General features: G+C 34.6%; 1 pseudogene; it reads left to right on the top strand.

Moving 5' to 3' along the window:
* The first annotated feature begins 20,592 nt into the window (after nt 1-20,592).
* On the top strand, nt 20,593-24,232 carry LOC142616584 (ABC transporter F family member 4-like; annotated as a pseudogene).
* Nucleotides 24,233-24,744: the final 512 nt, after the last annotated feature.

Raw genomic sequence — 24,744 nt, 5'->3', positions numbered from 1 at the left:
CAATCATAAACAATGAACATGATTGAGAATGCTATATAATCAAAAGTTAAAAGTGAACAAAAACCACAATTATGCATATGTAATCCTCACATTGATAAATAAAACAGAAAAGTTAAAGAAAGTAGGTTCCAATAGTTTTATTAAAGTATTTGCATCAAATTATCTATTCACATTGGAGGATATGAAATTGGACACCCTGCTATCTATAATAACTTACTTCTTCTTCTTCTTCTTCTTCTTCTTTTTTTTTTTTTTTTTTTTTTTTTTTTTTTTTTTTTTTTTTTTTTTTTTTTTTTTTCTATTTTTTTTATTTATTTTTCAAAACACCCTATATTTGATTATTTATTTTCTACTATATTTTATTATAATATCAATTTAAATTTTTTAATTGTTTTTCTTTCTTCACACATAACAACAACCGTCCACCCTCTTTCTTTACAATTGAAATCTCTTTCTTTATAATCGGGATACATAAAGAAAGAATAAAAAATAAAATAAAAATGAATAGTGACAATATGAATTTACGCAATTAATTTAAAAACAATGCATATTTACACAATTTTGGCTTGTTGATGAGGGTAGTTTTTTTTTTTTTTTTAATGTGTAAATTTGACACACTTTTTTATTATTCACCCTTTAATCTGAGTACTCTTAGGAAAATGCTACATTTATAAACTATTTTACAAATTGTTGATGTTATGAGTGGTTATTGGTAAGTTAAAAAGTGATTAAAAACCAATAAAAATTGGCTACAACAATAATTTGTAATTAAATATGTTTTAAAATAATTTATAACTAAAGCGTTAGAGCATCCACAGCAGTGGAGCTAAAATTTTAGCAATTTAGCTCCACAAAAAGTTACTTTATCTATTTTACCTACTCATTTTACAAAACATGTTGCAGTAGTGGATCTATTTTAGCTTTCAACACAATAAAATAATATAAATATCACAATAAAATAATATATCCCACTACCCAAAAAATAATCAACCACAAATTAATTGGAAAGGTGAATAAATTTTTTTTTTTTTATAGCTCTCAGCTATAGTGCTCATGTATTGATACATGAGCACTGTAGCACTTTAGCTAAATTTTTTTACTTTACCTCCACTGCTGTAGGTGAATTTTTTGTGTTTGAGTGGAGTTAAAATAGTTATATAGCTATTTAGCTTCACTGCTGCAATTGCTCTTACTCTTTCTATTATAGATAGGATGGGAAAACACTGTCACATAAAAAATAAGTTGACTTTTTTGTGGAAGGAAAAAATAAGTTGACATTAAGCCTTAAACCATGATTATAAAAATCAGATCAAATCGGACCGTTCGACTAGTTCAACCAAGAACCGGACATCAATCCAGTCCGATATACTATCAAAACTAAAAATTACACAAAAAAGCATAAAAAAGGCAGAAACTACAGGTTCAAGTTCAACTGTGAATACCAGGAACCGGAACAATTTAACGGGTTTTTGTGCGATTTGATTAATTAAATGTCAAAAACGCAGTAGTTTGATTGTTCCAACAAATAAAAAAAAGAAAAGAAAAATACTTGTTCCAAACCATGAAGGCTCCAGCGCTTGTGTGGTGGTGGATTGGCACAGGGTAAGTTACTAGGTTGTACAAGCTTTTAAATTTGATTCAGTAAATGACTTTCAAGTCCAGTGGTTCAGTACACATCAACGATCCCGGTGCTCTAATGGTTCTTTATCTCTATGTTTATTTGGTTGGGTTTCATTTGTGTGTTTGTTACGTGTCTTTGGCTTCTCTTTATTTCTGGAGAAATCATGTGATTCATGTAGGTGCTCTGTTAGTCTCCTGTGTATGTGAAGTAGTGAAAGACTGAAACTATGAAATAAAGTGGGAGTATGAAACTGAAATGCCGAAATAGAGGCGAAGAAAGAGGGGTGGGTGGGGATATATTTATGGAGTGCCAAGTTTCACTTTTCTTGACCTTCTAAATTTCTTTTCCGCTCGATATGTGTTGTTTTTAATGTGCCATTTTGTTGGCATGCAATACAAGTGTTTTTTTTTTTTTTTTTTTGAGAAAGGCATGCAATACAAGTTGTATTTAGGCATTGGCATTTGTTTTTTGGAAAAAAAAAAAAAACATTAGCACTTCAATTCATATATTTATATATACTTATCAATAACCCAATACAACATAAATTCACAAATTTCCTTACATAAATTGTTTTAAAAAATGTTATATATTTTTTAACTTAACATATTTACCACTATTAGTTTATTAGTTATAAAATAAATATCTTATAATTTTTTTTATAAATTTAAAATTATTAATTATTTATTTATGACATCATTAGTTTGACTATTAGTTCAACTCCAATCGGACTATAAAACTAAAAACTACTCCATAATTTGGTTCTTTGACCACTCCGGTTTCTAAAATCACACGTTAAACACAATTGAGCTATATGCAATTATCCCTATTATTATATTATGAAGCCTTTTATTTATTTATTTATTTTTATGTTGTAAGCCAGCATAATCATTATTTTATGTGTTAAATAAATCATAGATTAATCGGAGTTTATTTTTAGTGAGCATTTGTTAGACCCAATAATAAATATAGTCATCATCACATATTGGAGAGAGAGAGAGAGAGAGAGAGAGAGAGAGAGAGGTAGCTAATCTTCCTCTCTTGCACACATGCTCCATTCTTAAACTTGTTAGAGCTTGTGACTTCTTCTCTCCTATGCTGGCTCTTCATCACTTTTGTAATGCTTTCCTACTCCTTAATTTTGATGACAAATATATACTAAGGATTCTAGAGAGTTTTAAGGATTGTTTTGTCCACTTTGGTTTTGTAGTTCAAGTTTTTCCAACATTTTTTTCTTGGGATGTTTTGGTGTATCAATATCCAAGTTGCAGGTAGAAAGTAATAAACTAACAAAAGAAGTCAAATGAGACTTTTTTTTTTCACTAACCTTGCTTGGTAAAGCTGAGGTTGAAAGCTCGGTGTTGATTTCTTTATATACACTTTCTGTATAACTCTAACTCTTCGAACTCTAAACCTCCATAATGGACGGCTAACTTTCCGAGGGTCTCCTACTTCACCACCTCTCCCTGAAGTTGAACCCCTCATTTCTCTAAACTAATAATCTTAACTTTTGCTATTTCTAAGTGGTAATTTGCTTAGCATTTTTTTTTTTTAAATCTTGACATTTGTTTGCATAAAGGGAACACACTATCATTTCGAACATCTATATAGGCCATCGTGGTTCATCAATGTGGAAATTTTTTTTACTGATATCAACATCAAAAAAGCAAACAGCATCGTAGTCAAACATTTGACTAGACATTAATTTCTGGACTTTAATTGCATCGACAACAATTTATCACATGGCTCTTTTCTTTTCCTAAATTTAGATAAAGATTTACAATAATTTTTTACTATTATTATTTCATAAAAAAGGGAAATGTTATATTTACAATATTTTTAAAATATTTTACAACAAATTTTATATGACAAGTTGTTATTAGGTTTAATGTGATCTCACCACAAAAATTACTTTTCTGATCAGTGAAAAATTAAAAGTGTTAGGTATGGAGTTGTGTTGTTACAACAGGTAGTGATTTACTCATATATATGACTACATACAACTCCAACTTTGTTGGGCTCTTTCAAAATGAATTTTGCCAACACAAGCTTTCCACTCGCGACTTCAACAACCACCTCGAAGGTTTCACAGCAGCTTGAATGTGTTGATGTACTATGATTTCAACTTGATTACTAGTCAGCAATACCAATCTTCATATTCACTTTAGAGTCTCTGCTTGTATGTTGGTGAATTCAAAGAGGTTAGGTATAAAAGTCTACATATGCAATTGAGGATCTTTTTTCTTTATTCAGTCAACTCTTATGATCTCTTATATACTTTTGAAAAAATGGCTCAAATTCCAAGTCATGAGCCTATTTAATAGGCCTAATTAAAATTCAGGACTGCAAGACTCGATTGATTGAGACTCTAACAAGAGACTAAGGGGATTTTAAGCAAGATTACTCTAATTTAGATACTAAATTAGTTTTTTATACTTATATATGTGTGCAAACATACATTTTCCTTTTTATTTTTTCCAAAATTTTAATAGGATGATAGTAAATTTAAAGCACACATGTTTTTACATTCATCATTATTTCTTTGTAAATTGTACCAAATGGTTAATAAGAATTAAAAGATCAACAAACTATCATCTTGTCTAAAAAGTGATTTTACCTACTCTTCACGCTTTTACTATAACTACAATATGAGTAATATTTAATGAAAAATATTGTCAAAATTAGGTTTTGCAATATAAAATAATACGGACTTCTAAAGGACTATATAACTTTATACATTGAAATGAAACTTTCCGCAAACTTCGTGCAAATTCTATCAGAGATTATTTTGGGATTTAAATGACTTTGAATTTCATTTTGATAAATAATTGATTTAAATAAAATTAATATTGAATTTTGAATGGATACAAATTTTATTTTATTTTTTATCTTAGAGTCAATTATATATTTAGTCTTTTTTTTTTTTAATAATAGAATTATATATTTCGTTGCCTCCCTATCCATGGTTATCGGAATTTGTGCGACATTATCCAGAAAAAGACATATTTATGAAGCACGTGACCTAAAACTTTCTTTTTCCTGCGACCTCATTTCAAAACGTGTAAAAACTATTCTTTTCTTCGAGTCTAGACTCTAGAGAGCGGATGACTGAACTGACTTCACAGGCAGTCAAGGGGTAAAAAGAAAAGTTAAAGGGAGAGATTTTCATCATATGCTACTCTCTCTCTCTCTTACGGTGGCTGTTAACATTAAACCTGTATGTCAATATTTCAGTTTTAGATAATTTATAGGTCAACTGTATACAATTTCTCTTATTAATTCAATTAAAAAAAAAATTGAGATCCACGTTATTTTAATCTTAATAAGGTCCACAGCAAGCTTAAGGACAATTGAAGGCTATTACCGGGATGAATCTGGAATAAGTATCAAGGAAGATGTGAACCTGAGCTATTAGTGTGGGCCAGTGGAGCTAACATTTGCCATCTCTCACTCTCTTTCGTCAACATCCATAAAATTAATAAGATTCCAGACTTTTCAGTTGTGGGTACTGGGTCCAATTAACCGTTCTTGTCATATGGGTAGCTGTTCAAGACTTTTTTGTGGTTGTTGTTGAGAAGTAGCTGTTCAAGACTTGAAGAGCCGTGTGAAAGAATTAGTGCATAACTATTAACTAATGAATAATGTTCGAGCTTTTCCTATACATTGTATCTCTCTTGCATTTTGATCCATTTTGGGTCTGTATCAAGACAGACTTTGCATTTGCACGTGGCGTCTACAACTAATAATTTCTAACGAACTACCAGTTTAACGCAGAAATTGAAACTTGTACTGTATACCCTGAATAAGAAGAAAGCATGAAGCTAAGGATCATTTTCTGGATAAGATTAACAGAGCAAGTAGCCAAGTATGAACGTTCGTCAAAGCTATTAATTAATTGGATGAAACAGAATATATATTTTGATATTGGTATATTCCTTTGGAGGTTACTGCTAATTTTATTTTAAATATATATTTGCTAATTCTTCATTACATAGTGTTCTCTACCATGTCATTTATCAATTTAAAATTAAATATTACATCTTCTTAATATTATCATTATATAGCATGTCATATATAGTAAGGTAAATGAATTTATCAGATGTAAGTCAAGTAATGAAAAAAACACAGTTAATGAAAAAAGAAAAACATGCCATAGTTGAGTTAAGTAATGAAAACAAAAAAGAAAATAAGGTTAGGGGGAAAAAAAATAAAGTTTTGTTCACAATCCAATCAAAATCATCTTATTACAGAATGTAATTTAATAAAATGGATTGGAATTTAAATCAAGGTAGAATGGGATGTGATTCATACCAATTAACTAATAAGAACAGAAGAATAAAGTTTTTCTCCAAACTAGTTTGGAGATAAACTCTTCAAACTTATCATATATCTTTTTTTTAGGTGTGAATTTTGAAAAACTAACTATTGAATTTCATGTTCCTTATGTTTTTAACATGCATATTAAATTTCGTTTAAATCGGATTTTATTTACTATTTGATCAATGAACTTATTTTTTATACACAATTTTAAATTATAAAAACTTGAAATTTTAACATTTGTTTGATGGCATAACAATTGATTTTTTATTTTCTTGAAATTTTGCAAGCATGAAGATATAATAAGAACATGCAATCCAACGGCTAAATTTTCAAATTTCACACCCAATATAAAAATATATGATAAGTTTGAAGGTTTTTCTCCAAACTAATTTGGAGAAAAACTTTTTCCGGAACAGAATTTGCTTACTACTTCATCCAAAATCTTCTTATTGGACTAAATATAACTAAATGGACCAAAATTTATGCTGAGGTGGAATAGGATGTTATTCATACTAGTAAATTTTTTTAAAAAAATTTATAGAAGAAATACTAGTAAACTAACTGGAATGGAATTTTCCTATCACTCTAGCTGAAACGAAACAGAATTGATAATATTATTGTTAGCATAGGGGCATTAAATCTTCACTACTCAATTCGATGGATGAATCCATATATAAAATGAACTTGTGTAGTGCATTGGTGTTAGTGTGAGAGCCACCAAACCAACGTGGTTCCTTGGATTGTCTTGCCCTATGATAGACTAGGTTTGGGTGTTGAATAGTGTGGACCCATCCTAAAGATGGGCATGGGAATATCCCACTAACTCATGATTAGGGTAGAGAATGACAATCATTTCTAATGTTATCATACTATCAGTTTGACTGTCACTTCGTACCTCCTAGTTGTATGCTAGCAAGGGTTCCCCTAAGCAGGATCTATTCTAAGCATGCAAATTGCTTTAAGAAAATAAAAGTGGACACAATTCAATCGTACACAAGGGATGGGTATCCAATCTCTAGGGTTCAACCTAATCACATATTTATAACATATTTTGAAAAACAATCACAAATACATGTTCACTGAAGAAAGGAGAATGAAAAAAAAGAAAAAGAAAAAGAAAAAGAAAAATAGAAATCCTACGGTTTTGAAAAGTTACCGCATATGCTTGACTGAAGGTGTTGTGTACACAGTTAAAGATAGGATATAAAAAAAGAAATTAAGATGAAAGAATATTAAAAAAAAAAACTAAAAAGAATCATAGAAAACATAAAGGAAGAAGACCAAACTCGAAACAAAGAAAGAACTCTTGAAGCCTGGTCGTTCCCCTCGGTCTTTAGGCAGAATAATTAAACCAAAGAGAGACAAACACAAGTTAGAAAAGTTTTAAACTTAAGATGAACAACCCCATAAAAGTTTTGATTAAAGAAAATGTTGGGTTAAGATAGCTCGACTCCGGTTAATTAATTCAATTACCCAAGTTAATTAATTAAGTTAAATTATATGCAAATTGTGGAGGCACTAACAAATCACCAAATAAACTAAATGCAGTGGAAATTAAATTGATACAGTGATTTGTTGACAAATAGGGAAAACCTCTAGCAAAGCAAAAACCCTACTGGGTAAATCTAATGTCACTACTTCTAAGAATCCACTAATCAATAATCAAGCGGTTACAAATATAGGGAATTTTACCACTACCTTTGCCTATCCCAAAATACCAACCTACAGTTGAACCTTCGCTCCAATGCCTAATTGGACTTGATCTTGTAGTATCATTTTTTCCTTTGTTGTACAAATCTTCAATCTGTAACTAATTCATTTACACGAATCCCAGTACATTTAACTTCAGCTACTTAAATGATTGTTGTTGGCTGCAAAATTCTTCACTTCATAAACGATGAAAATCAGGATGCACTTGATTACAAAACCCTATGGTGTACAAACTCCATAGCTTCACACAGAGTATATGAGTTCTAGGTCTATTGAGCATCTGTCGAGACTTAATGAAACAACTTTTCTTCACTTGTTTTCTGGATCAATTTTCATGACTTTAAAGATACCACTTGATATGTTTGTTCAACATACTTCTTGATATATTAAACCAATCTTAGATCTACTCAATTACAAGTAAAATATATTTTTTTCAAAGGATTAGCCAATTACATAGAAAATATGACTCTAACAGAAAAACCTTTAAAACTAGAGAAAGTGCTTAGGAAGAAGCTCCCCATCCTTTTCACTTGAAAACTCTATTGAGGACTTGATCGATCTTTCGTTATAGTGTTTTCCTCTAAACAATTGTTGATACTTTAGCGTAGTTCGGAAGGCTCTTTTTATAGGTGAAAAATGAGGTGTAGGGTATGGATCTTGCATCAATTCTTTTGAAAAAATATTTCTAAAAAATACTATTCCAGACGTTGTTTGGGTACGCATGGGATAACATCCACACACAAACATCACTCAAACAATGCACATATGGGGTAAGGTGGTATATGACTTCTTGGGTTGGAATGAAGGAAATATTTTTTTATCTTTTCTAATATTTATATTTTGTTGAGTACTTAGGCATGCTTCCATTTTTAGTAAGCTTGCTTCTAAAGATTGCAGGTTGCTAATTGATAAGATTGTTGCTAGACTTAAATAACACATTGTTGCTAGAATAAGCACATGGTCTATCTTAGCTTATAGTTGATTCAATCTATCTTTTTTGGCATGTAAGTGTATTAATTATACTAACCCTTCCATTTTCTCTACAGAAGTCATCAAGGAAATTGAGAAGCTTTTCAATTATCGTCTACGAAGTGTTTCAGATAAGTTAACTTCTAAAAATATCCTGGGGGTAAATATTTCTTCCTAATTAAAGGGGGCTTGGCTGGAAGAAGATTGTGGACTAGAATAGAACAACCACCATTTCTTCCCAATTATAGGGGGATTGGACTGGAAGAAGATTGTGGATTGGAATAGAACAACCACCATCAAGCATATCCGGCATTTTCTAGCCAAGATAAGAAATTTGAGAAGTGAGAAGTGTGTTCCAACTTTTGTGGGCCTTATCTTCTAGAGCTTGTTGCCCATGTATTTTAATAGATCTCGAAACACCTTTTTCTTAATACTTTTTAGTTCAAAATTTTCAATAAAGGATTTGCTTAAAGAATGAGAAGAAGTGTCATTTTGAGTAATGGGATAACATCCATCTCGCATGAAGATGAGTTCCACACTTATAGAGTCTATCTCAAAATAGTTTTTTTTTTTTTTTGAAGAAATCTCTCAAAATAGTTAAACATTTTTTTTTTTTTTTGAAAATGGATCATTCATTCATATAATCATAATAACATAACATCCTAAATCAAGGCCTCTGTAGGCAGTGGAGGAGATTCCTCCATCCAATACACATCATTATCTAAGGAATTTCTAGCATATTAAGCCAAAGCATGTGCAACCTTATTCCCACCCCTCTTAGTAAAACTAATTCTAGCCCACTCTAAACAATGAACCAAGTGGCAAATATCATCCACCACATATCCTAGCGGTGAACAATTAATCCGTGAAGATGAAATGGCTTGCATAACATTTACATTGTCTCCTTCTATGATCAGCTTGGTGAACCCAGCATCCACAACAAATTCAATTGATCTTCAACATGCTAGCAACTCTGCTTCCTTACTAGAGCTCACCTTTGGTCCACTTGCCGTCATTGTCGCCATAACTTAACCTTGCTCATTCTGTGTAATTGCTCCCACTCCGGTTCTGTCCAGCTTAGAAAAAATAGCCTCATCAAAATTCAATTTATAAGCTGTTGATGGTGGAGGTTGCCAAGTGGTGCTTCCATGTTGCTCCATTTGTGCTACTGTCAGTTGCGCCTGGGCTACCTTATACTCTGTCAGAAATTCTTCAGCTCTCTTGTTCAAGCTTCTCGGATCCATCAGAGTTCCACCAAACACTACTCGGTTTCGTTGATTCCATGTAATCCAAGCTTGAATCCAGAACAACTCCAATTCCTATCTCACTAACATGTCAATTAAACATTCCATAAGCTGCATAACATCAGTAGGCATTATGCTCCTCTTCTACAATTTTCGATAGCTTCCTACCCATATATCCTGCACCGCCACACACTCCCAAATTGCATGGATTGTTGTCTCCACTTCCCTTAAGCATATTGGACATTTATTATCAGGTATAACTCTTCTCCGCACCAGGTTTGCTCTTGTTGGCAAAATGTCAATACAGGCCCTCCAACCAAATACTTTAACTTTGTTAGGAATTTTGAGATTCCACAAAGCTTGCCATACCTTTTTACTGGCATTACAATCTGATGACTCAGCTTGATCCTCCCCTTGAATTTTCCTTGCCACCTTATAAGCTAACTTAACAGAAAAATATTCATTTTCATTGTAGCTTCAAATAATAGAATCAGCAATATTTCTTTTGCTAAGCTGAATTCTACATATTGCTTTAGCATCGTCCGGATGGAAAAGTAAATGAATCAACTCATTCCTCCACACATGAATCTCCGGGTTGATCAACTCTAACACAACCATCTCATTCAATAAATCATGATAAGGATGTAACACCTTATTTGTAGGATAATTAGGGATGCACCTATCTCCAATCACCCGAATTGAGCTCCCATTGCCGACCCTTCAACAATAGCCAGCTTGAAGAATAGGTAAGGCAGCCACCAAACTCCTTCAAACATAAGAACAACTTGGGGATTCCTTAGCATCAAGGAAAGATGAGTGGGGAAAATACCACGCTTTGAAGCACTTATATAATAAGGACTCATTACCTTGAATCATCCTCCACCCTTGTTTAGCCAACATTGCTAAATTAAATGCTCTTAGATCCCAAAATCCCATACCACCCTCGATCTTAGAAGTTGATAACTTATCCCAACTCTTCCAATGAATTTTTCTTTCATTGCCTTCTTGTCCCCACCAAAACTTAGCACACAAATTATTCAATTCATCACACGGTTTCAAAGGAAGGAGAAAAACACTCATCGTATATGTTGGTATAGATTGAGCTACAGCCTTTATAAGAATTTCCTTGCCAGCTCTAGATAAAAGCATGCCTTTCCATCCTTGCAGCTTTTTCCATACTCTATCTTTCAAATAAGTAAAAGTATGATATTTAGCCCTTCCTATCAAAGATGGCAGCCCTAAATAGGATTCAAACTTCACCACTTCCTTGACTCCCAAAATCTGCAGCATCTGTTGTTTCTGAATATCTATAGTATTGCTACTGATGAAAGCTGAAGACTTCTCCAAATTAATACTTTGGCCTGAAGCTCTTTCATAGGTTTGAAGAATTTTTGCTACCACTTCCCCTTGCTTTTGCGTAGCTTGACAAAACAACAAAGAATCATCTGCAAATAATAAATTAGTAACTCTGGGAGCTCCTCTACATATTGATACCCCTCTAATCTGCCCTTCCATTTCAGCTTTAGTCAACAGAGCAGTGAAGCCTTCTGCACATAAAAGAAACAGATAAGGTGACAAAAGATCTCCTTGACGTATTCCCCTAGATGGATGTATCATGCCATAAGGTTGTCCGTTCACCATAATAGAAAAAGATGGAGTAGTGATATAGCTCATCACTCTTTCTATCCACCTTGCTGGAAAACCCATCTTTTCCATAATATTTTGTAGGAATGGCCATTCAACCCTGTCATACGCCTTACTAATATCCAACTTCAATGCCATAGTCCATTTCTTGCCTTTCTTCCTCACAGGCATGGTATGTATGGCCTCATACACCACCAAAACATTATCTGTGATCAATTTGCCCGGAACAAAAGCACTTTGGGTAGGGGAAATAATTTCTGGAAGAACCTATTTCAATCTGCTAGCCAGCACTTTGGAAATAATTTTATAAATAACATTGCATATACTAATAGGTCTAAACTCAGACATTTTCTGTGGATTTTTCACTTTAGGAATAAGGACAATGTTTGCGTGATTTATCTCAGGTAGCATTTTCCATTATTTAAAAAGTCCAAAATAGCAGAAACTACATCATCACCCACTATGTGCCAAAATTTTTGACAAAATAGAGCATTCATACCATCAGATCCTAGAGCTTTTGTAGGTCCCATTTGGAATAGAGCTACCTTAACTTCCTCTGCAATAAACTCACATGACAAGACTTCCTGCATGTTATCAGTCACCTGATTAGGAGCTATATTCAGAAATTCCTCCATTTGATCAGCTACACCTATAGTAAAAAGATTATTAAAATAAGCTGAAGCTACTTCAACCACCTCATTTACCTCATCCACCCACTGCCCATGTGAATTTTATATGCCACTTATATGATTTTTCTTCCTCCTTTGTGTTGCTTTAGAGTGAAAAAACTTCGTATTCCTATCCCCATGCTTCATCCATGAAATTCTAGACCTTTATGCCTAGTAAACTTCTTGTTTTTGTAAAAGATCATCCAATTTTTTGCTCACATCCAGTAATTTAGTTCTACTTTCTTCACTAACTTTGGCTTCAATTACCTTGTCCAACCATTTTTGGAGCTCCTTTATGGCTGCCTCATCAGGTTGGCCAAACCCCAACTAACTAATTCCAACTCACATGCATGAATTTTATTTTTAAGAGATAGCAGCCCGTATGATCCATCCACAGACCTTCCCCACGCCTCCTTTATAGTTTCTTCACACTCATTAGAGAGCAACCATGCTTCCTCAAATTTAAAAGACCTCCTACGCCGCTGCCTTTGCTATTGAAAAGATTGAACTTGCAACATAATTGGTAAGTGATCTGACACATGTGTCGATAAATGAGTAATTGTGCTCATGTGAAATCTCACTCTCCACTCCTCATTTGCAACTCCTCTATCCAATCTAATTTTTGTATTTGCTTCACCCGGTCTCTTATTGTTCTAAGTAAACAGATATCCCCTGTAGCCAAGATCTTGAAGATGATAAGAATCCAATGCATCCCTAAAAGCTTCAACCTGTGCATATTGAGGTGGCCTTGTGCTTTGTTTCTCCGATGCATGTAAGAATGCATTAAAATCTCCAATTGACCATCCACAGACCCCCTACAAATATCTTCAAATATTGTAACAACTACCATGATTTTTGCTTTTGCTTTGCCTTCGGCCACCCATAAAACCCAGTTAGATGCCATTTAAAACCATCCTCCTTCGTTATAAGAGCTAATATGTGGTTTACAGTATAATTAATGATCTCCAAATTAATAGAATTTTTCCACAAAAAAGCTAACCCACCACCTCCATTAGGATGTTTAACAATAACCTTGTTCTGAAAAGGTAAATTGCTATATAAATTTTCAAAACCATCCTTGTCTAGTCTAGTTTCCATAAGAAAGCAAACCATGGGATCTTTTTCCCTCACAATCTTGCGAAGACTTCGACCTGTCCAAGGGTTCCCAAGCTCTTGATAGTTCTAACTAAGTAGCCTCATTGCTCCCGGCAAGGGTGGCTGTCCACCCCGCCGATATATCAACAGAGCTTACTTCCTCCTCATCTATTTTACTTCTTTTATTCTTCTGTTCTTCATGCAGCACAACATTCTCATCTCTCAATTCACGTTTACCCAATCTTGGAATTGCAATGGCTTTAGTTAGACCACCAAGCCCAAAGTCCATTCTGTTTCCTAGTCCACGTGGTCTTGGGCTGAATAGATGATGTCCCATGAGCCTCCAAAGTCTTGGCATTCTTATGATTATTAATAATCATGTGACTATCAGCTACATCTATCATACCACTTATTCTTCCCTCGTCAACGCAACGCAAATTCCACCTTATCTGTTAACATGATATCCGGCCCTATCCTTGCTTCACTAGAATCCTTGTCCTCCATGTTAGGTAGAATTTGATCTTTGTGCGAAATTATCTCACCTAGAATCACGGATTCACCCTCATCCACTGTCCTCGGAATTTCTAGAACTTTCATCATCTCTGCCGCCGTCTTCAGTGATTCAGCCACCACCGGATTTATATCATTACCCATACCCTCCTCCAAATTGGATTTGGGACTAGCATATTGGTTTGGCACAGCCCTTGCTCGACCCCCTACTGCCTTAAGAAAATCTCCGTATTGATATTCCATAATTTCACCATTTTTCTCCACTGCATAATGCGCTGCATAGTGTTTTAAGTCGTGACCTAAAATTCCACAAAAATGGTAGAATATAGGAAGCCTTTCATATTTAAAAGACACCCAATCACGCTCGTTCTCAGACCCAACAACGAACCCACCTCGTCTCAAGGGCTTCATTATTGGCAGAGCTACTCGCACTCACATAAAAAATTTAATATCATCCTTCCTTTTTCTCCTTTCTATTTCCTCGACCTCTCCCAATTTGCTTCCAACTTCCTTCGCGACCTAAGGAGAAATCCTATCAAACGAGGCCCCCCATATTTGAACCCAAAGTGATGCTTTCTCCATTCAAATATTTCCTACGTTCGTTCCTTTTTTCCATCACTGTAACATAAGGAGCTGATTATCAAATGACCAAGGACCGCCTCTCAGAACCCTATCCAACTTGAATTCAAATTGAAACTTGAATTGAAACAAATTCGGCCCCACCTCTAAAATCTGCAAAGAGTCATCCAGACCCCACGCTTGAGTATGGTTAGGAACTACACAAACTCCCTATCTCTTAATTCTTGAATTAAAAATTAATTTTTATCAAAATATAAATAAAGTTTGCTATGACTATCACATGCAGTTTATGTACTTTCCGTTTGTCTAAATTAACTGAGACTAATGGAGGGGGGAATAGTGACATCTTTGGAATCATGGGGTTTTAGTTGCAACAATTAGGAACCCAAGTTTTAATTTGAAGCCACTTTGAATTTGTGGGATTACTATGTATTATCCTTTCTTTTTCTTTTTCTTTTTTTAGTTATTGACTTATTGTTAAACAAATTTGAAAGAATTAGAACATGAGTTTATATTTTGGTTCAACATTATAAATTTTAGTTTTCAATGAGCTTTGATTGAAATGGTACTTACTCATGCAATGTGGAGGGTGAGGATATGAGTTCAAAAGGATGCACTAGAGTGTATTAAAAAAAAGAAGTTGCACCAGTTATTGCTACTTGTTAGTGCATACGGTGAAAAATAAAAATGCTATAACCATAACTTTTCTACACAACTTTTGACACCTCCACTACTCACAAAAAGTTGTGATCCTAACATTGTTTGGTGCATATTTGAAATTTCTATGCAGAAGGGAAAAAAATGTTATTTTGTTATTGCTTGTAGTATATGGACGGTGTTTTTTGAATGTTTGCCACTTCTCTTGTTGTTATGTGTACTAGCATGTAGAAGTAAGTTTCAGAGAAGCAGAGTTAATGACTCAATGATGGCATGCTTGAATTTCTATGAAGGATTCTACTCAATAATGAGACAAAAGATGTGTTTTGTATTACTTTTAAGTTCTTATGGAATTTGGATTATCATTAGTATGAGACAAATGATGTGTTTTTCTATTATTTTTAGGGAATTTTTTTTTAAATGTTTGTGTGGAAGATGCCTAAAGAGGGACAATTATTTCCATGTGTTTGGCACCTTCTGGGAAATTCATGACAGATAGACAGTTATTCCAAAATCATCAATACATATATAAGTTCTAAGGCAAAAATGGTCAAATACCACCTTTTTCCGAAATTTGTAGCAAAGAAACATTGTTTCGGAACTTATTAGTGATCTATCACTTTTTTGGTACTCGAGCTCTACAAACTCGAGTTCCAAATGGTACTTGAGCTCTACAAACTCGAGTTTTGCCTAGTTTTGCCACCATGGCACTATCTGACATGGCATTCGGGTAATAAAAAAATCCACTTGGTACTTGAGTTTCTTAGACTCGAGTACTGTATTAGTCTGGTACCCGAGTCCATTAAACTCGAGTATCAATCTGTATGTGACTAAAAGTGCAAAAATCATGTTGATTGATACTCGAGTCCATGAAACTCGAGTATCAATCTGTATGAATGGTCCCATTCTTGAGTGGAAAGCAAAATCATGCAGATTGATACTTGAGTCCGTGAAACTCGAGTATCAATCTGTATGGGAGGCCTTTCAAGCCTTCTTCATTTTTTGCCCTTGAGTTGGCCACAACTTTGAGAACAGTCCTCATCTAAATGAAAGTCCTTCGTTACTGTAAAATTGCAAAGAGAAAGATTAAGTTGATTAAGGTAAGATCTTCTTTTTTTGAAAATGCGAGTATATTTTGTTTCAATTAGTAAACAAATTGTATTGTACAAATGAAATTCACAAGGTGTGGGTTTTATATTTTGGCTGTAATGGTGATTGATGGAATTTGCAAAAGATTTCAAAATGTTATTTAATTAATAAAAACCATAAAATTGAAAATTTCTAAGATATTTTACTTACTCATTTATGTCCAATGCGTAAAAAATAAAAATATTCATTTTTAAGTATTATTCCTCCAACAAATGATGTCCATTGTTCTCTTGATCCAAATAAGGTTTATAAACATTGAAGGTTATGCCAACTTGTAAAAAGGTATTTAATTTGAACAATTTTTTGGCAATAATTACGTGAAACAATCTATTCTTTTCAATAATCTAAGAAATTAACAATATGCATTTTTTTTTATTGCAATGGATTTCCATCATTGCATTTAAAATATATTAATGATTTGCATATATAATTATCGACATTGTTTCACTCGAAGCTAACATATTGAACCTAACATGTAATTTCATTAGTTACAAAAATTTGTTACAGTGCTTAATTACTCAATCACATGCTTAATACAACCTACTGGGCAAATTAGTACTCAACTGGTACTTGATGCTAGCAATGTGTGACAATTACAATGACTAATACCCTAACACAATCAAGTACACAGTAGCCACTTAGTCAATTACATTCAGGTAATAGTAGCAATAAGCTCAAGCCACTGAAGTCTCAACGCAGCAACTCAAGCATCACAGGCACAATAGCTCACAAAACCAAACTCAGCAAAAAATCATCTCAGCCTCACATACGTATTGGCATGCTTTCCATAATGATCTAACAAAAGGACAACTTGAAATTTAAGTATAATAATTTCCATAATAACTCAATCAACCATGAACTCATGCACACTCAACTAGATCTTATACCCATTATTTGAATATAATAATTTCCATAGTAACTCAACAAAGCTTATACTAATATAAGAAATGAGAAATTCTACCTTAAAGGAGACTTGGGAAGACACTGTTTCATAAAATCAATTCAAATTGATAGGGATCAAATTCAAAAATTAAGAGTATGAACTATGAACTATGAACTGAACCTACCACAAGCAAGGAAAAAAACATAAACATTCAAATTAATGGCCCATTAAGTGACTACTGGCCGATTAGGTCAAATGCAAAGCATAAACATTCTAATTCTTTTTTTAAGGAGCATGACACATGAGGAAAATTTACATAATTGAGTTCCTACTTTTTCTTTCTTTTTCTTTAATAAATTTCTTTTATAAGCTTGAATTTCATTCAAGAGAGAGTGACTATATACCTTACAAGCAAATTCAATGATCTACTAGACGAAGAAAAAAGTGTTATTTGTGTTATAGTTTATTGGCAAATTTAAAAGAAAGAGAATTGCATTAGGGTAAAGTGAAGCCATTTGTTTTGGATGTGTTTATGCCTGGTAGGTAAATAGAGTCATGGCATTACAATGGGCACGGTGTCTAAACTACAAGCATGATCTTTGAAATTGGTATGGCATTTCACAATTAGAAGTTGAAAGTATTATGCATCTTTTAATAGGTATTATGCAATCCAAACACACATCTTTTACTTGAACATCAAGGGTTATCATGCATTTGGTGACAACAGCAATCAGGGGAAAATTCACTTCAAATACATAAACTTTCTTCTTCTTCTTCTTCTTCTTCTTTATTTATTTATTTATTTTTAATTATAAACATATTTGACTGAAAATGGAAATAATATATATCTAATGTAGCCTTCACTAATTTCATATAAAAAAATCAATTAAACTTTAGAATGTTAAGTAGATTATTGCATATTCAGTTAATAGAAATAAAATACATCAGCATACAAGATAAAACATTTTCACCCCTAAATAAATAAATGAGAAAGCCACAAGTTTCAGATGGAAGAAATTTCTAAAATGAAAGTCTCTCTACATTATTAAAATCAACCCTCACTTTAATAGTCCAAACATCCTACTAAATATTCAACAACATCAAGCCCCAAAAAAATTTAGGCTCAACTATGGATCCTCTACACACTAATATGGATCTGCCGCATATATTCTAAGCAACCTACTCAGTCTCACAAATCAAATATGGCCTCAATGAGAATGCTAACTATGTCCTACAATGACTGATTGCTCCAATAACACACGAAAATGTTCATTAAAAAAAAAATCAAAAACTATGTTGCAAATACCCACAAATACCAAAATATACCCACAAATAACCCTAACCTCCCAATGCTCAAACAAATATTGAGGTGTGAAACCATACCTTGTCATTCCAAACTGAAGATGTAGACCGAGAATGAGAGTACAGAGCGTGAGCAAGAGGGAGAGTACAGAGCGAGAGCGAGACTAAGAAGGAGACTAAGAGCGAGAGGGAGAGAGAGAGCAAGAGCAAGACAGAGAGAGAGAGATCGAGAGCGTGTGGAAGAGTGAGAGTGAGATGATAGCGAGATTGAGAGGGTGAGAGGGAGATTGAGAAAGTGAGTGATGAAAGAGTAAGACTGAGTGGCAGAGAGGGAGATTCGGTAAAAATAGGGGCCATACTTGAGTTTAATAGACTCGGGTACCAGACTAGCACAGTACTCGTGTCCAAAAAACTCGAGTACCAAGTGGATTTTTTTATTGCCCAAATGCCATGTCAGATGGTGCCACGGTGGCAGAACTAGGGGGAACTCGAGTTTTTAGAGCTCGAGTACCATTTGGAACTCGAGTTTGTAGAGCTCAAGTATCAGAAAAGTGGTAGATCACTAGTAAGTTTTGAAACAGTGTTTTTTTGCTACAAATTTCAGAAAAAGGTGGTATTTGGCCATTTTTGCCTAAGTCCTAATCATAATTTTGTATCAAATGGACTATCATTCCCTTGTAAGAACAATTTGGAGTGTAGGTAATTAGGTCGTGTCAGGGGTTCAGCATTAAGCAGATGTGTTTGTAATCCACTAATGAAAATAGTTATGAGCGTGGATCCTTATGTTTAGTTTTAGGACTTGCCTTGTTGAATAGCCATGTCCTTGTTAAAACACAACACTTTGCTACAAATCATAGGTCTTTTCCTTTCTATAGAGCTTCATACAGGTTATAACTTAATTAGAATAGGAGAAGAGATCACATTGTATACAGCTCATTGCATATTTCATTCTAAAAACCTGTATAATAGGTGCCACACTTATTTTTTGTTTGCAATACAATGATCTGATTATTTTATATTATTTTCTTTTCAATCCATTTCTTTCCAGTGCCGTGTCCCTCGACCATTTCCTATTTTATGAAGGGAAAATATCATTTTATACTCATTTACATCTACTATTGATGTGGAAATGTCCATATTTTAACACTTGAAAGTGGATTGAAATAACAAGTGTGAGGGTATGAAAGCCCTTTTACTTATGACTGTAATAGTTTTCAAGTATGTTTCAATTTATAAGTAAATTCTATGTTTTGTTGCTATATCTCTATTGTTTCTTTTGAAACTAATGTCACATATCCATCATTCTATGTTGTCTTAATCATGTTAGCTGCCCTTGAAATTCTTAATATGGATCAATGAATATGTTACGATGCATGGTGTACTTAAATTACTCAAGTTGAAAAAATTTATCACCTTTTAATTCTACTTGAGAGTTTTTGTCATTTCTATATGACTCCTGTGCACATTTGTAGGGGGAGAGTTTTTCCATAGGGGAGATGCATATACTAAGGGGGAGAAGACATTGTGTTTATAAGAAAACTTTTTTTTTTTTTGTTTGTGTTTCTTTATGTTTGTTTTCTTGTTTGCTTTATGGTGCTTTGAGTTATGTTTATTATCTACGCTTTGTTTGTGTATTGGACATGCATACTTCCTTATGCTATTGTGCTTCATTGATTGCATGTTCGGATGATCATTTGCTTTGCTATGTGATCATTGTAGTCATTTTCATATGACTGTTATGTGTTTGATCAAGTTGCTCATATGTTTCACAACATGTTTACTTGATCGCTTTTTACTTGTTACATTACACTTAACCTTTTATTACTTGCTTTACCTTGAGGGTCTAATGTGTTTTGTGCAAGTGTTTCAGGTTACAAGTATATATGTTCCAAGTGCATCACAGCTTCTCATCATTTTGAGGGGAAGAAACTTTAAGCACTTTTAGTTTATATTGTGCATTTTTTTAGTACATCATATCTGTACCTATGTTGCTTTTGTAAGCTTTTAGGGTTTGTTCTGTAGGCGTTTATGGTTTGTACCATGCTTAGACAGCCTTTATGTTTAGTACCTATGCTTTGTAGCTTATGTACTTGATGTTTTGCTATGCACTGCTTTTAGTACATCACTCTTGTGCCCCTGTAGGATCTTGTTCCTAAATGCATATACTTCTTGTATTGTGCATTAGTTAAGTGTTGGACATGCAAATGATTCTTTGCATTTAAGCTTAATAGCTTGCATGTCCGGATGCTCATTCCAAGTGTGAATGAGCATTGTGGTCACTATTCTGTAGTGATTGCTTGTATGGTCAAGCTTTGGTTTATTACTTTACTCCATTGTGCTTAATCGCATTGTGCTTGTCTCATATGCATTACAAGTTTTTCTATATGCAATGATCATATTATGTTGTTGTATTTTAAGAGACACTTTTCCTTATCATTAAGAGATACATAGATTCTAGAGTTAGGTGTGAGTGAGTTTTGTTCAACTATTCCCAACTCACATGTTAAGTTTAGAGTTTGTTTTAGGGTTTTGTCACGGAACAGCCAAATGGGGAGATTGTAAGGTTGAAATTTATCAACCATTGTGTTGGCTTTATTTCGTGCCAATTTTCTTGTAGTTCAGCACTTAGAAATCATGTATTTAGGTGGGATTCATATAAGGGTAGAGTGTGAGAGAGTGTGAAGAAATGCTTAAAAATGTGCAGTAAAGCAGGGACTCGCGGCTGGATCTTGCGGGTGGGTCGCGGCTTGCAAGCCGCCAGATGATGCACACGAGCGAAGCATGCTGAGAAGTTGAATAGTCACGCCAACTGGAGCACTACAGGACAAAAAGTCCAGTCTGGCCATTCTGTTTGCTCGCGGCTTGAACTTGCGACTCAGTCAAGTCGTGAGGCCAAGTCGCCAGCTAGCCCTGTTTGGAAAAATATGACTCTTCGCATTCATTTCTCACTCCAGTATAAATACCCCTTATACCCATGAAATGTAGAGAGCTTTCAGAGAGAATTTTGAGAGAGAAACCCTAGAGAAAAACAAGATTGACTCATCCACAATCTTCACTTAGAGCCTTTTCAAATTCCTCTACTCTCTTCTTCTCCATTGTTACATTCTTGAGAGGTCCATTGCCAAAACATTTTCTCACCATACCCATATCTGTGAGAAGGCTGTTTGGTGCTTTGGGAAGTAGTCAGGAAGCAGTTAGGAAGGGACTAATTTCATGTTAGTAGATGCTATGGGCTATAGCGGAATCCGGTAAGCTAAAGAAGAAATAGGTTCAGCACAATCTCGTTGAAGTAGGAGCTTAGACGGCTTAGGTACACTATGTAAATTAGGCTTTGAGGGCCTTCTGTTGTCCATATATCCTAACTACATTCTTTAGTGGATTATTGAACACTTGCAAGGCGGTGGAGAGGTTTTACGTAAAGGATTTCGGTTTCCTTTTCGATAACACATCGTTGTGTTGTCCTCGTGTTTGCATCTCTCTTCCCTTAATCTTTGCCATTTAATTTCTGCTGTGGATGTGATTTTATTTGGTTTAGATTATGTTATCAATTATGTTTTAGCTTATTTACATTTTCCACATATACATTGTTTGTCTATAAGCTTGAATTGGTAATTTGTTGTTTGGGAGTCTACACGTTCAAAGGTGTTTTACATGTTTTTTGAACTTTCACTTCTCACCAGTTGTTGCAATTGAAAAGAAGAAGCCAGAGGACATTGGTGCAACCTCGAAAACTATGGTGTGTGGCAAAGACATTTCAAAAGAGGGTAAGCAAGAGAAGCTTTCAGTCTTGGAGACGATCGCAAGTATGGACCAGAAACCTAATAAACCTAAAAAGGGTTCTTCCTCTTCGTCACTTGCTTCTTCTAGAAAATCTAAGACAAAAGTTGCACCAAAAGTGTCATCTTACACCTATGACATTGATCTCCCTCCATCTGATGATGATGATGATGATGATAATTATGCCTCTGAAGAAGAACTGCCTGATGTCCAGAAGCAATCCATTCGACAGAGGAGGAGTGAATTTAAGCCACTTGAAATGTCCATAAGTGATAAACAATTGAAGAAAAGAGAAAAAAAGGACACGCTTGCTGCCTATGCAGTGGAGCAGGCAAAACAGGAGGCCCTTAAGTATGACCATGATGCTTTTACTGTTGTTAACAATAGACGGTCTTCAGTTCTTGATGGAGATGATGAAGCTAATGCCAACGTTAAAGATGTAATTATAGATGATCTCTCTGTTTCAGTTCGGGGAAAAGAACTCTTAAAGAATACCTCAGTTAAGATATCTCATGGGAAAAGGTATGGTTTTGTTGGAACCAATGGAATGGGAAAATCTACGTTGTTAAAGCTTCTTGCTTGGAGGAAGATTCCAGTACCTAAGAATATTGATTTGCTTTTGGTTGAACAAAAGGTGGTTGGTGATGATAGAACTGCTCTTGAAGCAGTTGTTTCAGCTAATGAAGAGCTGGCCAGGCTCCGAAAAGAGGTTGAATTTTTGCAAAATTCATTTTCTTCTGCTGTGGGTGAGGATGAAATTGATGATTGCAATGGGGATGATGTGGGAGAGAAGCTTGCTGAATTGTATGAAAAATTGCGGATCTTGGGGTCAGATGCAGCTGAGGCTCAGGCATCAAAGATTCTTGCTGGGATGGGTTTCACCGAGGAAATGCAGGGTCGTCCAACCCGGTCATTTAGTGGAGGTTGGAGGATGAGAATATCACTGGCTATGGCGCTTTTTGTGCAACCTACTCTTCTGTTATTGGATGAACCCACAAACCATCTTGACCTTAGGGCTGTTCTTTGGTTGGAGGAGTACTTGTGTCGGTGGAAGAAAACTCTTGTTGTTGTCTCACATGACCGAGATTTCCTTAACACTGTCTGCAATGAGATCATTCATCTCCATGATCTTAAGCTTCATTTCTACCGTGGAAATTTTGACGATTTTGAAACTGGATATGAGCAGCGTCGCAAAGAGATGAGCAAGAAGTATGAAGATTATGTGAGAAAAGATAAAGCAGCCAAGAGATCGGGGAATCAGGATCAGCAGCAGAAAGTGAAAGAACAGGCTAAGCATAATGCTGCAAAAGAAGAAGAACAAGAAAAAGGGCAAGGTTGATGAGGATGAGCCTCTGCCAGAGGCCCCAAAGAAGTGGAAAGATTAAAGTGTGGAGTTCCACTTCCCTGAACCAACTGAGCTCACACCGCCACTCTTGCAGCTAATTGAAGTCAGCTTTTGTTACCCGAACACACAGGATTTCAAGCTCTCAAATGTTGATGTGGGTATTGATATGGGAACACGTGTAGCTATTGTTGGGCCCAATGGAGCAGGAAAAACTACTCTACTGAATCTTCTTGCTGGTGATTTGGTTGCTACAAATGGTGAAGTAAGGAGGAGTCAGAAGTTGAGGATTGGGACATTTTGTGGACCTACTAATAATGGAGGAAACACCAGTTCAGTACCTTCTTCGTCTTCATCCAGATCAAAAGGGGCTTAGCAAACAAGAGGCTGTTCGTGCAAAGCTTGGAAAATTTGGACTCCCCGGCCATAATCACCATACTCCAATAGCAAAATTGTCTGGAGGGCAGAAAGCACGTGTTGTCTTCTCTTCAATTTCCATGTCAAAGCCACATATATTGCTATTGGATGAGCCCACAAATCATTTAGATATGCAGAGCATTGATGCGCTGGCTGATGCACTCGATGAGTTTACTGGTGGAGTTATCTTGGTCAGTCATGATTCTAGGCTTATCTCACGTGTCTCTGAGGATGAAGAGGAGTGAAATTTGGGTTGTGGAAAATAATACTGTAAGCACATTCCCTGGAACATTTAATGAGTACAAGGAGGAGTTAAAAAGAAAGATCAAAGCAGAGGTTGATGCTTGATTTGTTAGTCGTAGCATGGCATATCTTGAAATTCTGCGCAAACAATGCAGTTTTCCTTGCTTTGTATTGTCTATACTCAATTTTATGTGCAACAAAACAGATGCACCTTTGTTTTACAACACTTGAGAGTAATTTATTTGCATTTATTCATAGCTCAACAAATTAATAGCTTAGCTGCAATAGAATAAATAATCAATTGTCAAGTTAATAGAAACTGATCAATTGGCAAGTTAATATTAACGATTAGCCAATGAGTTATAGCCCAATTGGCACTTTTTTCTCCTATAATAATGGACTGAAAGTGAAGTCATGGGTTGAAGAGTCATAGGATGCATGTGTAACTCATCAATAAAAAAAATGATCGATTGAGACTTTTCATATTTATATTAGGATTAAAAAAGTAATCGATTGAGACTTCTCATATTTACATTAGGATTTTTTAAGCTCAGTTGAATTCTAAAAGTTAATGGTTGTACACTGAGATGAAAAAGCCACCAAATTATGCAACTTAG

Source organism: Castanea sativa, chromosome 11 (assembly GCF_040712315.1).
Source record: "Castanea sativa cultivar Marrone di Chiusa Pesio chromosome 11, ASM4071231v1".
Lineage (NCBI taxonomy): Eukaryota > Viridiplantae > Streptophyta > Magnoliopsida > Fagales > Fagaceae > Castanea > Castanea sativa.
The sequence above is the reverse complement of the archived record's forward strand: the minus strand, read 5'-3'. Positions and strand labels throughout refer to the sequence as shown.